Source organism: Schistocerca americana, chromosome 1 (genome assembly GCF_021461395.2).
Source record: "Schistocerca americana isolate TAMUIC-IGC-003095 chromosome 1, iqSchAmer2.1, whole genome shotgun sequence".
NCBI lineage: Eukaryota > Metazoa > Arthropoda > Insecta > Orthoptera > Acrididae > Schistocerca > Schistocerca americana.
Window position 1 is genome coordinate 652,444,233 of NC_060119.1, and position 12,749 is coordinate 652,456,981.

At 46.4% G+C, this 12,749-nt stretch overlaps 1 pseudogene; it reads left to right on the plus strand.

Annotated features, from left to right (window-relative positions):
• The first annotated feature begins 8,844 nt into the window (after positions 1-8,844).
• Positions 8,845-8,962, plus strand: LOC124555730 (annotated as a pseudogene).
• Positions 8,963-12,749: the final 3,787 nt, after the last annotated feature.

Sequence of the window (12,749 nt, forward strand, 5' to 3'; positions counted from 1 at the left end):
AGAACTCCACACGATATTGTTTGTCACCTTCACGAAGAGCTTGCAGTAGGTGAATTCTGTATGGTTTCAAGTGTAAACGTCGACGCAACACATGCCAGACGGACATCGGGGGCGTATTGAGCTGTCGAGCTGCACGGCCAACGGATTTCTGCGGACTCCTTGTGAAACTACGGCGGATGCGTTCGACGTATGTGTCAGACACTCGAGGATGCCCGGCGATTTGCCTTTACACAAACGATTTGTTTCTCGGAATTGTTCATGCCATCGTCTAATATTATGTGCTATAGAAAGTTCCATACCATACTTAGTACGGAAGTCACTCTGAACAGTTGTTAATGACCTGCACTGCGCAAAACGTGGAACACAAAACGCTTTCTGTTGTCCCGACGCCATTTTTACTACAACTGCAGAGGGCGCACACCGCTGCTACCTAGCGGGAACCAAGTAAAACTTGAAAGTTTGAATTTTCAACAGTACTTTGTTCATGCACATAACTCAAATAATATAATAGTTATGGTTTTTTAAATCGAATGATTCTTTTTGATACACTTCGTATTTTGAAAAGTTCTCACAGCTACTATTGTTTGTGCAATTCAACCTGCAGAGTTGCTAGGTGCGATGTTGTTACATTTGCTGACAGTCATGGTATTTACCAACGCAGAAAAAGCCGACGTGCTAATGGTGCACGGACAGTGTATGAAGAATACAGTTTGTTCTTGGACGGTGTAAGTGGCAAGTTATCCAAATAGATGACCACCGTCTCGGCAATTATTAATCATCTTCAACCAGTTACGTGAAATTGGTGGTGTAACACCTAGGCAACGTAACAGAAAGAAACAACTGGCGACAGAAGAGGGTGAAATTAATATTCTTGCTGCTATTACAGTAACCCGGACGTTATCCTCCGGGCAGTCGCACGAGGATGTGGCATGAGTCAGGCAAGTGTCCTGCGCAACCTCCGTCGACGTACGTTCCATCATTCTCACATCTCTAGCCATCAAGAACGCGTGGAAGCGATTATAACAATGGCGTTAACTTCTGTACATGGGATCACGTATCTTGTTTAGTGATGCAGCCGCAATTACCAGTCATTGCCAGGTAAACCGCCGAAGCATGCATGGTTGACAATCCCCATTGGCTTCGTCAGGTGGAACGTCACCGTCCATAGAGTGAAAACGTGTGCTGTCGGATAGTGAACCCGTTTTTAATAGACGGAGCGCTGAACGCATACAAATATCTCAACCTCCTAACAGACCATGTTCCACGGAGGCTAGAAAACGTTCCTCTGCAGACAAGGAGAAACCCGTGGCACCAGCACGGTGGCTGTCCAGCCCATAGTGCACGAAGGAGAAGCACTACATCATGTCTTCACGAACTTTTTCGTTGGATTGGACGCAAAGGACTCGACTCGCGCTGCAAGGACAACACTGACGTTCTAATCTGAGCTACTTTTAGTTTTAATTTTGTGGCCGGCCGCGGTGGTCTAGCGGTTCTAGGCGCGCAGTCCGGAACCGCGCGACTGCTACGGTCGCAGGTTCGAATCCTGCCTCGGGCATGGATGTGTGTGATGTCCTTAGGTTAGTTAAGTTTAAGTAGTTCTAAGTTCTAGGGGACTGATGACCATAGTAATTAAGTCTCATAGTGCTCAGAGCCATTTGAACCATTATTTTTAAATTTTGTATATGTGTATGTTCTTCCTGCTCTCTTGCACGCTTTTATTATTTTATTAATGGGGGGCTTGTATGTGTTTCTCTAAGTTATTGTTTCATTTTAAGGTAGTTCATTTAAAGACCGAGCGCAATTGTTTGCCTTGTCTATTTATGTATGCACGCTGGCGTTGTTAATTCTTGTTAACGAAACAAAGCATTCGGTCATATGCACACTCTTACACAGACCCCAGACAAAATACCGCTCCCACCCGAATCCTGCGCCACACTTCGACAGCAAATTAGGAACAAACGATATCACAAACTACACCAATTGGAATCAAAAGTGACTTTCGTGCTCGAAATCGTGGTATGGAAGTCTGTTACAGGGAGTATACTCTGACAGTAGAAATTACGTCAGGAAAGTTTGTACCGGACGATCGACGTCAAGAGGCGCGCGTGCTGCTTTTGTGTTGCTTGTTTTCCGGTGTGAGTCCTCTGAAGCACAGTGACGCAACACAGTGGCCAGGCGAGTGCACTCACATCTCCGTCATTATTCATGGAGCCGTCTGTTTGTGTCCTCGTCTGTCCAGCCGAGCTATTCAGTTAGCACTGACTAACTTCCAGGCACAACTTCGATTGATTCCAAGCAGCGGCTGAACTCTTGATGGAGAATTAATAAATGTGCAATTCAAAATAAACTGCTCGATGAATCTTTCTCAGAAATAACCGCATTATTTACAAACTATGTATCATCACACCAATAATAATTAGCAAATGTAACAACTGCTATAACATGAGATCGTGGTTTTTATACTGCGTATACTCGTATTCACAATGCTTCACTTATGAATGAATGCTTGTTGCAAAGTCACACGCGCACTTTTACAAGAGATTTGTCCAAAGTTGGTGTATGATGACAAAGAGTCACTCTAGAAAACTAGTCTGACTTGATTATGTTGAGCAAAATATGATGATTACACTATCGAAACTAGCCACTGAATAAATACATCGTACTGTAGTTGCCCATCAGCCATGTCTTTGTTCCGTTAAATGGTTCAAATGGCTCTGAGCACTATGGGACTCAACATCTTAGGTCATAAGTCCCCTAGAACTTAGAACTACTTAAACCTAACTAACCTAAGGACAACACACACACCCATGTCCGAGGCAGGATTCGAACCTGCGACCGTAGCAGTCCCGCGGTTCCGGACTGCAGCGCCAGAACCGCTAGACCACCGCGGCCGGCTTTGTTCCGTCAAAAATATTGGTTTACATTCAAGTTCGGTCGTCAATACGCGCAGCAATCGCCGATCCTGTGCACATCTACATGCATTTCGCTTTAGTTTCCTGTGACTGAAACTTCGCACAGTAACGGACATACAATATCTCCCAAAACTACTCTTACATTTGTCGATTTCAGTTCGTGAAGTACGATGCGATCTACACTACCGGAAAAAATTCAACAGCGTAAGCACGAGATCATTTTACAGACACCTGAGCTGGCAAATTGTTTATCCTTGTAGGAGTATTGATAACAAATACGGAGCAAATGATACACGCATGTTATGGTAAGGGGTGTTCAAACAGATGCGTGAGTACACAGTTACCGTCCCTCAGGCGACCTCGCAGTCGTATGCTCTAGCATGCAGACGCTTATAAACGTGCCGGATGGCATCGTGAGAGCGCATTTTGTTGCAATGCGGCAGTGGTTCTTTCAGGCCCTCGAGAACGGCCTAGTTCCCTGTTCTTCATGTCCCATACATGTTCAGTTCGCGAAAGGCCAGGTGATCTTGTTGGCCAGCGTTGTTGTTGTACACAACGAAGAGGCCGAAACGTTGCAGCAGCCGTATGTGAACTTGCACTCTCCTGCTGAAAAAGCACATCACCCACCTGCCAAAGAAATAGCAGTAGCACGGGGATAACAACCTATCCTCTGTTGCCGGCAATGGATGCTGCAGAAACACCAGACGTGACCGTGAGCTGTAACTGATGAACCCCCTCACCATGAAGCAACCAATAATCCTGACTTAATAACAAGCATCAAAACGATACAGATATTAGTGAACACAGGGTTATAGTAGCGAGAATGGCTATTATAAACTCCAAATCCTCCAAAAATAAACCAAAAATATACCTACCAGAAAATGAGATAAAAATTCACTTGACAACCCCCTAAGAGACAATCTCAACTCCTTCCAAATTAACAATGTAAGCATAGGCAAGATGTGGCTTGAATTCAAAGAAATAGTATCGGCAGCAATTACGAGATTTATACCAAATAAATTAACAAACGTTGGACGTGATCCTCCTTGGTACACAAAACGGATTCGAACACAGTTCAGAAAAAACGTAAGAAACATGCCAAATTTAAACGGACGCAAAATCTACAAGATTGGCGATCTTTTACACGAGCTCGAAACTTAACGCGGACTTTAATGCGAGATGCTTATAATAGTTTTCGCAACGAAACTTGGTCCAGAAACCTGGCAGAAAATCCAAAGACATTCTGGTCGTATGTGAAGTATGCTAGTGGCAAGACAGAATCAATGCCTTCTCTGCGCGATAGCAAAGGAAGTACTATTGATGACAGTGCTGCGAAAGCATAGTTGCTAGACACAGCCTTCCGAAATGCCTTCACGAAAGGAGACGAAGTACATATTCCAGAAATCGAATCAAGGACAGCTGCCAGCATGAATAACTTAGAAGCATCTACATCTACATACATATTGCGCAATACACCATACGGTGCGTGGCGGAGGGTACCTCGTACCACAACTAGTATCTTCTCTCCCTGTTCCACTCCCAAACAGAACGAGGGAAAAATGACTGCCTATATGCCTCTGTACGAGCCCTAATCTCTCTTATCTTATCTTTGTGGTCTTTCCGCGAAATGTAAGTCGGCGGCAGTAAAATTGTACTGCAGTGAGCCTCAAATGCTGGTTCTCTAAAATTCCTCAGTAGCAATTCACGAAAAGAACGCCTCCTTTCCTCTAGAGACTCCCACCCGAGTTCCTGATGCATTTCCATAACACTCGCGTGATGATCAAACCTACCAGTAACAAATCTAGCAGCCCGCCTCTGAATTGCTTCAATGAGATATGCTCGGAGTAGTGAAGCAACTTAAATCACTTAAAAAAAGCAAGTCTTCCGGTCAAGACTGTATACCAGTTAGGTTTCTTTCAGAGTATGCTGATGCATTAGCTCCATACATAACAATCATATACAACCGCTCGCTCGACAAAAGATCCGTACCCAAAGACTGGAAAGTTGCACAGGTCACACCAATATTCAAGAAAGGTAGTAGGAGTAATCCACTAAATTACAGGCCCATGTCGTTAACGTCGATAAGCAGCAGCACTTTGGAACATACATTGTGTTCGAGCATTATGAATTACCTCGAAGAAAATTCCTACTGTCAGACAGTCAACACGGGTTTAAGAAACATCGTTCTTGTGAAACGCAGCTGGCCCTTCACTCACACGAAATGGTGAATGCTATTGACAAGGGTTTAAAATTTATTCCATATTTTTAGATCTCCAGAAGGCTTTTGCCACTATACCATACAAGCGGCTTGTACTGACATTACGTGCTTATGGAATATCGTCTCAGCTATGTGACTGTATTCGTGATTTCCTGTCAGAGGTCACAGTTCGTAGTAACTGACGGAAAGTCATCGAGTAAAACAGAAGTCGTTTGTGGCGTTCCTCGAGGTAGTGTTGTAGTCTCTCTGCCGTTCCTTATCTATATAAATTATTTAGGAGACCATCTGAACAGCTGTCTTAGATTGTTTGCAGATGACGCTGTAGTTTATTGATTAGTAAAGTCATCAGAAGATCAAAACAGTTTCGAAAACGATTTAGAAAAGATATTTGAATGGTGCCAAAATTGGCAGTTGATCCTAAATAACGAAAAGTGGGAAGTCATCCACATGATTGCTAAAAGGAATCCGATTACACGATAAATCGGAGTATTCTAAAGACCGTAAATTCATCTAAATACCTAAGAATTACGATTACAAAAACCTTCAATTGCAAACAACGCAGAGACAATGTTGTGGGAAAGGTAAACCGTAGATTGCGTTTTATTGGCTGGACGCTTAGAAAGTGAAACGTATCTCCTAAAGAGATTGCCTTCACTACGCTTGTCAGCCCTCTTTTAGAATACTGCTGCGCGGTGTGGGGTCCTTACCAGATAGGACTGACGGAATTCATCGCGAAAGTTCAAAGAAGGGCAGCACGTTTTGCATTATCGCGAAACAGGGAGAGAGTGTCACTGAAATAATACAGGATTTGGGGTGGACATCATTAAAACAAAGGCATTTTTCGTTGCGGTGGAATCTTCTCACGAAATTTCACTCATTAATTTTCTCCTATGGATGAGAAAATATTTTGTTGTCGCCTACCTACAGAGGGAGAAATCAGAGCTCGCACGGAAAGATAAGGGCGTTCGTTTTTTCCGCGTGCTGCGCGAGACTGGAATAATAGAGAATTATTGTGAAGGTGGTTCTATGAACCCTCTGTCAGGCTCTTAAATGTGATTTGCAGAGCATCCATGTCGACGTAGATGTAGATGAAGCCTGCCATGGGACGTGTGTGTCGTGAGCGAATGCACTCTGGAACAGGCAGCTCACCAGATCCACACCATACACGTATACGTTCATCATTCACATGTACACTACTTACAGCACTGAATCCAAAAGGGAGCCATTCCACTCTCCAGTCAACCCTTTCACGACACCAGAGTAGCCATGCTTGGCAGTGTTGTGGCGTCAGTCGTAGCCTACCCAGAGGTACACATTATCTTAGCCTTAGTGAAAGCAGACGGTTTCCAATGGCCCGTCATGAGACAGCAGTTCCAACGTGTGCCAAGTTTTCGTCCCTAGATGATGATCGGACGGCCACCACTGTTGGCACAATGTGTTAACATCCACCTACATATATCGGACTTCCAGAACCTCGTCTACAGGTGTGAGAATGTGACAGACCATCGTTGAAAGCAGCGACACACAACCGATACACTGTGCACATATGCAGCAATCCGTCGATACGTCCATCCAGATTCCAGAGGGCTCACAATGCGACCCCGTTCAAATGCCTGAAGCTGTTCCACAGGAGTACGTACTCGGCGTTGGGGCATAGTTGTACCCTAAGAGTGAATGTTGAAAATACGGTTCAAAATGGCTCTGAGCACTATGGGACTCAACTGCTGTGGTCATCAGTCCCCTAGAACTTAGAACTAATTAAACCTAACTAACCTAAGGACATCACACACACCCATGCCCGAGGCAGGATTCGAACCTGCGACCGTAGCAGTCGCACGGTTCCGGACTGCGCTGAAAATACGGTTCACCTCTGAACGCAGCACAGTTACTTCCAGCGCTCTCAAGACAGAGAGTGCACAGATAGATCCTGAGCGCCGTGTGATTGGAATCTGATCGCTGATGACTGTGACAAATGAGACCTTACCACTCCTCGGTGTGCACTTATTATCCACAGCCCTTGAAGTTGTTACATTTTTTCTGGCATTGTGTTTCCTTGGATGTACTCAATTTCGTCACTGCTCACGTCCGTTTTCGTCCACTAAACAACAGTGTGGAACTGTGTCGAACGCCTTCTGGACGTCAAGGAACACAGCACCGACCTGGGCGCCGTTGGATACGACGCTCTGGATTTCATAAGCGAACAGAGCTGTCTGAGATTCCCTAGATCTGGTCCACAAATACAGGCTGCCTTTTATAGTGGGAATTTGCATTTAGTTAGTTAATTACATGTGACAATAAACTCTGTTCCATTATTCTACAACAGATTGACGTCAGCATATAGGCCTCCAACCACACTGCTGACCACTGGAACAGCAACAATATGAAGGCGGCATGCATCAAACGTGAAACTACCATGATTTATACTACATTCTTGGTTGTGTAAAAGATTAGCATTTCAGCCCAGATACGTGAAATAGGTAGCAGTAGCGCCATCTACAGTAAGTTCATGAGGAATTATTACACAGTGCGTTTCTCCCTTATAAATCACGTTTGAATGTTGGTTGAATGTGAAAAGATTGTGTTCTAACTCGGGTAAGAAGGACAAACATCTACCAACACAAGATGTGGCTTATTGAGACTGCCGATTATAGTTGCGCAATAGTGCTACTCGGAGTGGTCAAGATACGACGACTGCCGCGCGAATACAAAGTCAGAAGGTCCATATCCAACGTCATGTAGGGCTTCAATGGAGCCACGTGACTAGTGCCCGAGAGTATACACTAATTGTAGGCTCGGATGTGTAGGATCGCGCAGCAGCAACATCATGTTCATCGTGGCAGCAACTGATCTTGTTTGAAGATCGACGTATATCTCCACGGACAGCGCAATGACGTCTGTAGCATCGTGGACTTATGGTACGGCACCATCGTTGTAGCTTAACGTAGCAGCAGAAAGTGGCATGCTGACTTCTTGTGCCTATTGATAACTCGGGACGTGGGAGTGGCACCATGTAGGTATTTTCACATGAGGTGCGGTTAAGCGTACAGCATCACGATGGATGCAATTATGTGTGGAGACTCCGAAGTGAAAGAACATTGCCAGATTCCGTTCATGATCGTCATACCGTCACGTCACGTGGCTTGATGATATGGTTTGCCGTTGGGTGCACGACAGATCACTTCCAGTAATCTCGATAGCTGCGGTTACATTCCTGCCTTGTTAAGAATGGTGGCTGTACGCGGTCTTTGAGTCCTCTGTGTGGCCGGCCGAAGTGGCCGTGCGGTTAAAGGCGCTGCAGTCTGGAACCGCAAGACCGCTACGGTCGCAGGTTCGAATCCTGCCTCGGGCATGGATGTTTGTGATGTCCTTAGGTTAGTTAGGTTTAACTAGTTCTAAGTTCTAGGGGACTAATGACCTCAGCAGTTGAGTCCCATAGTGATCAGAGCCATTTGAACCATTTTTTTGAGTCCTCTGTGCTGTCATCTTTCAACAAGATAACACAAGACAAGACTACATATTTCCGTCCTATCCTGATCTACTTCAAATCTGGTGGGGGGGGGGGTCTACTGTCGCCCTGGTCAACACATTCTTCAGATCTCTAAATCAGCGGTAACATCTGGTCACGGGTTATCGAGAGATTGGCAAGCCACGATTCGCCAGGCACCCAGGCACTACGACACTACATCCTTTGGCATAGAGCTGAAGCAGCATGGAGCCAACGGTCTTGCCGCAGTGGTCACACCGGTTCCCGTCAGATCACTGAAGTTAAGCGCTGTCGGGCTGGGCTAGCACTTAGATTGGTGACCATCCGGTTTGCCGAGCGCTGTTGGCAAGCGGCGTGGACTCAACCCTTGTGAGGCAAACTGAGGAGCTACCTGATTAAGAAGTAGCGGCTCCGGTCTCGAAAACTGACATACGGCCGGGAGAGCGGTGTGCTGACCACATGCCCATCCATATCCGCATCCAGCGACGCCTGTCGGCTCAGGATGACACGTCGGCCGGTCGGTACCATTGGGCCTTCATGGCCTGTTCGGGAGGAGTTTTAGTTTAGTTTTTTGAAGCAGCATGGAGTTACTTACCCGTATTTGTCATCCAAACTCAATTCGACTCGATGTCCTGTCGGGTTTGAGACATTCTAGCTCTCAGAGATACCAAAATTTCTTATCCTGTAGCCTCTCAAAGAACAACCACAGAGGGACGAAGACGTGCATCGTTATTCTGGATAGACCATATTAAGAGCCTGACCGAGATGGGCTTGTAGCAGGCAAGCTTCGTGGAGGCAGATCGTCAGGGAGTTTACCATGTGGTGGCACTACACCCTTGCGTAGCGTTAGACCAAAGAGAGAGAAGATTTCCCTGAAATCACCTAAAATTTGGGAATATTTCTTCCCACGTATTAATTACACAAAATAAATTTTCGTTATTTGTTCTCCTTCATGCCGTTACAATTTTTATTGTAGCAGTATATGTGCGTCTGTCTGACCACCCATTTGGGAAACGAGGATCACTTGTATTTCTTTTTTTTTTTTTTTTTCAGTGCTAATCTTCTGTTGTCAACAGGCGAAAAGCTCTTTCCCGAATGTGGCACGTAAAATACCCGTCGAAACTTAGCAGAAGGGCGCAGCATTTCCTCTCTTAATCATTCAGGAAGCCTACGCCAGTGATTAACTATTTTTTCACTAAACTATGAAGCGCCACGGTATTGCTGCATCTTTGAAAACCGTTTGTGTCGCGAGACGTGTCAACGAGAAAGGGAATACGGCACGCAGCCTCGCGTGCTGCAGGCGCAGCACAGTCAGAGAGACGCGCAGACAGTGCGCGTTGCGCGGCGCTGTAATTGCCGCTGCGCCGCGGGTTAAGCGCCGCGATACCGCAGCAGCGGGCCGTAAATCTCGCAGGCCACAGATAACTCACTTGCAGCAGATTAGGACGCTGCAGGCTGCATCGCCGGCGCCTGCCCTGCCCTCGGTCACAGCGACCGCGCCTCTGCAAGCCGGCGGCCTCCGTTTTTCCAAGCTGGCGTTGCGGGTTCTTCGAGAAAGAATTGCTGCTGCCACACTGAAATGGATGCACGCTGTTGCCTTCAGCATTACGGCGAGAAGAAAATTTTCAGTTTAGGACAGAGACGGCGCAATGGCATTTTCCACCGACGGAAAAGCAGCTGCAACACCAAGAAGGAGTTGTGCGATATCTGCATCTACATCTACATGGGTACTCTGTAAATCGCAATTAAGTGGGTGGCAGAGGATTCATCGAACCACCTTCACAATACTTCTCTATTATTCCACTCCCAAACAGCGCGCGGATAAATGAACACCTATATCTTTCCGTGCGAGCTCTGACTCCGCTTATTTTATTATGATGACCGTTTCTCCCTATGTAGGTCGGAGTCAACAAAATATTTTCGCTTTCGGAGGAGAAAGTTGGTGATCGAAATTTCGTGAGAACATTCCGCCGCAACGAAGAACGCCTATGTTTTGATAGCGTCCATCCCAAAATCTGAAGCATGTCCGTGACATTCTCTCCCCCATTCCCCTGCAAGTGGAGGAATGTCTCCCACAGCATAATTCTGCTCCCACCAGCCTGTGTCCGTGGCGCGCTGTACGTTTCGAACGGCCGTGTGCCTCGATGACGGCGTTCAAGGAGACGACCATGAAGCTAATGTAGCAAAAATGTGATTCACCCGAAGAGCCGACACGTTTCCATTGATCGGCGGTCGAATCCCAATGACCCCGTGCCCACTGCAACTGAAGATGTCGTTGGGTCAACATGTGAGTGCGTAGGGGTGGTCTGCTGCGAAGTTCCATGTTCAACAACGTCCGATGAACGGTGTGCTTTGAAACACTTGCGCATCCATTAGCGTTGTGCTCTTCCGGCAGAGATATACAGATCACCATATTTTCTACTTTACAGAGCAGACACTCCTTCGAGTTCCACATTCTGTGAAGAGCCTTGGACGTCCAACCACTTAGCGCCTAGTGATGCTTTCACTGTCCATCTACGTCGTTCCATAGATGCTCACGACCGTACCATGTGAAAGTTCGACCAGCTTCGCCGTTTCAGAGATACTCGTTCACTGGCGCTGCCTAACAATAATTCGCCCATTGTCAAATTCAATTATCACAATGGATTTGCAGCCCATATCTTCACTAGGGTGATTCTCCGTCCGTAAGTGTTCCGCTTACATAATTTTGTTACCACGTCACGTTTCCATGACGCCGCTAGGCGACATCCAAGGTCGTGGTGGGTAGTGGTGATAATGTTTTGGCTTATCAGTGTATTTTCTATCATTTCCACTTTCTGGGGTTTTCCGCAAACACCTGACCCTGCAAATCATATACACTACTGGCCATTAAAATTGCAACACCACGAAGATGACGTGCTACAGACGCGAAATTTAACCGACAGGAAGAAAATGCTGTGATACGCAAATGATTAGCTTTTCAGAGCATTCACACAAGGTAGGCGGCGGTGGAGACACCTACAACGTGCTGACATGACGAAAGTTTCCAGCCGATTTCTCACACGCAAACAGCAGTTGACCGGCGTTGCCTGGTGAAACGTTGTTGTGATGCCTCGTGTAAGGAGGAGAAATGAGTACTTCACGTTTCCGACTTTGATAAAGGACATCACATTTCCGACTTTGATATTGTTGTGATGCCTCGTGTAAGGAGGAGAAATGAGTACCATCACGTGTCCGACTTTGATAAAGGTCGGATTGTAGCCTATCGCGATTGCGGTTTATCGTATCGCGACATTGCTGTTCGCGTTGGTCAAGATCCAATGAGTGTTAGCAGAATATGGAATCGGTGGGTTCAGGAGGTTAATAGGGAACACCGTGCTGGATCCCAACGGCCTCGTATCGCTAGCAGTCGAGATGACAGGCACCTTATCCGCAGGGCTGTAACGGATCGTGCAGCCACGTCTCGATCCCTGAGTCAACAGATAGGGACGTTTGCAAGACAACAACCATCTGCACGAACAGTTCGACGACGTTTGCAGCAGCATTGACTATCAGTTCGGAGACCATGGCTGCAGTTACCCTTAACGCTGGATCACAGACAGGAGCGTCTGCGATGGTGTACTCGACGACGAACCTGGGTGCACGAATGGCAAAACGTCATTTTTTTTTATGAATCCAGGTTCTGATTACAGCATCATGATGGTCGCATCGCTATTTGGTGACATCGCGGTGAACGCACATTGGATACGTGTATTCGTTATCGCCATACTGGTGTATCATCCGGCGTGATGGTATGGGGTGCCATTGGTTACACATCTCGGTCACCTCTTGTTCACATTGACGGCACTTTGAACAGTGGACGTTACATTTCAGATGTGTTTCGACCCGTGGCTCTACCCTTCATTCGATCCCAGCGAAACCCTACATTTCAGCAGGATAACGCACGAACGCGTGTAGCGAGTCCAGTACGGGCCTTTCTGGAAACAGAAAATGTTTGACTGCTGCCCTGGCCAGCACATTCTCCACATCTCTCAACAATTGTAAACGTCTGTTCAATGGCGTCCGAGCAACTGGCTCGTCACAATACGCCAGTCACTACTCTTGATGAACTGTGGTATCGTGTTGAAGCTGCATGGGCGGCTGTACGTGTACACGC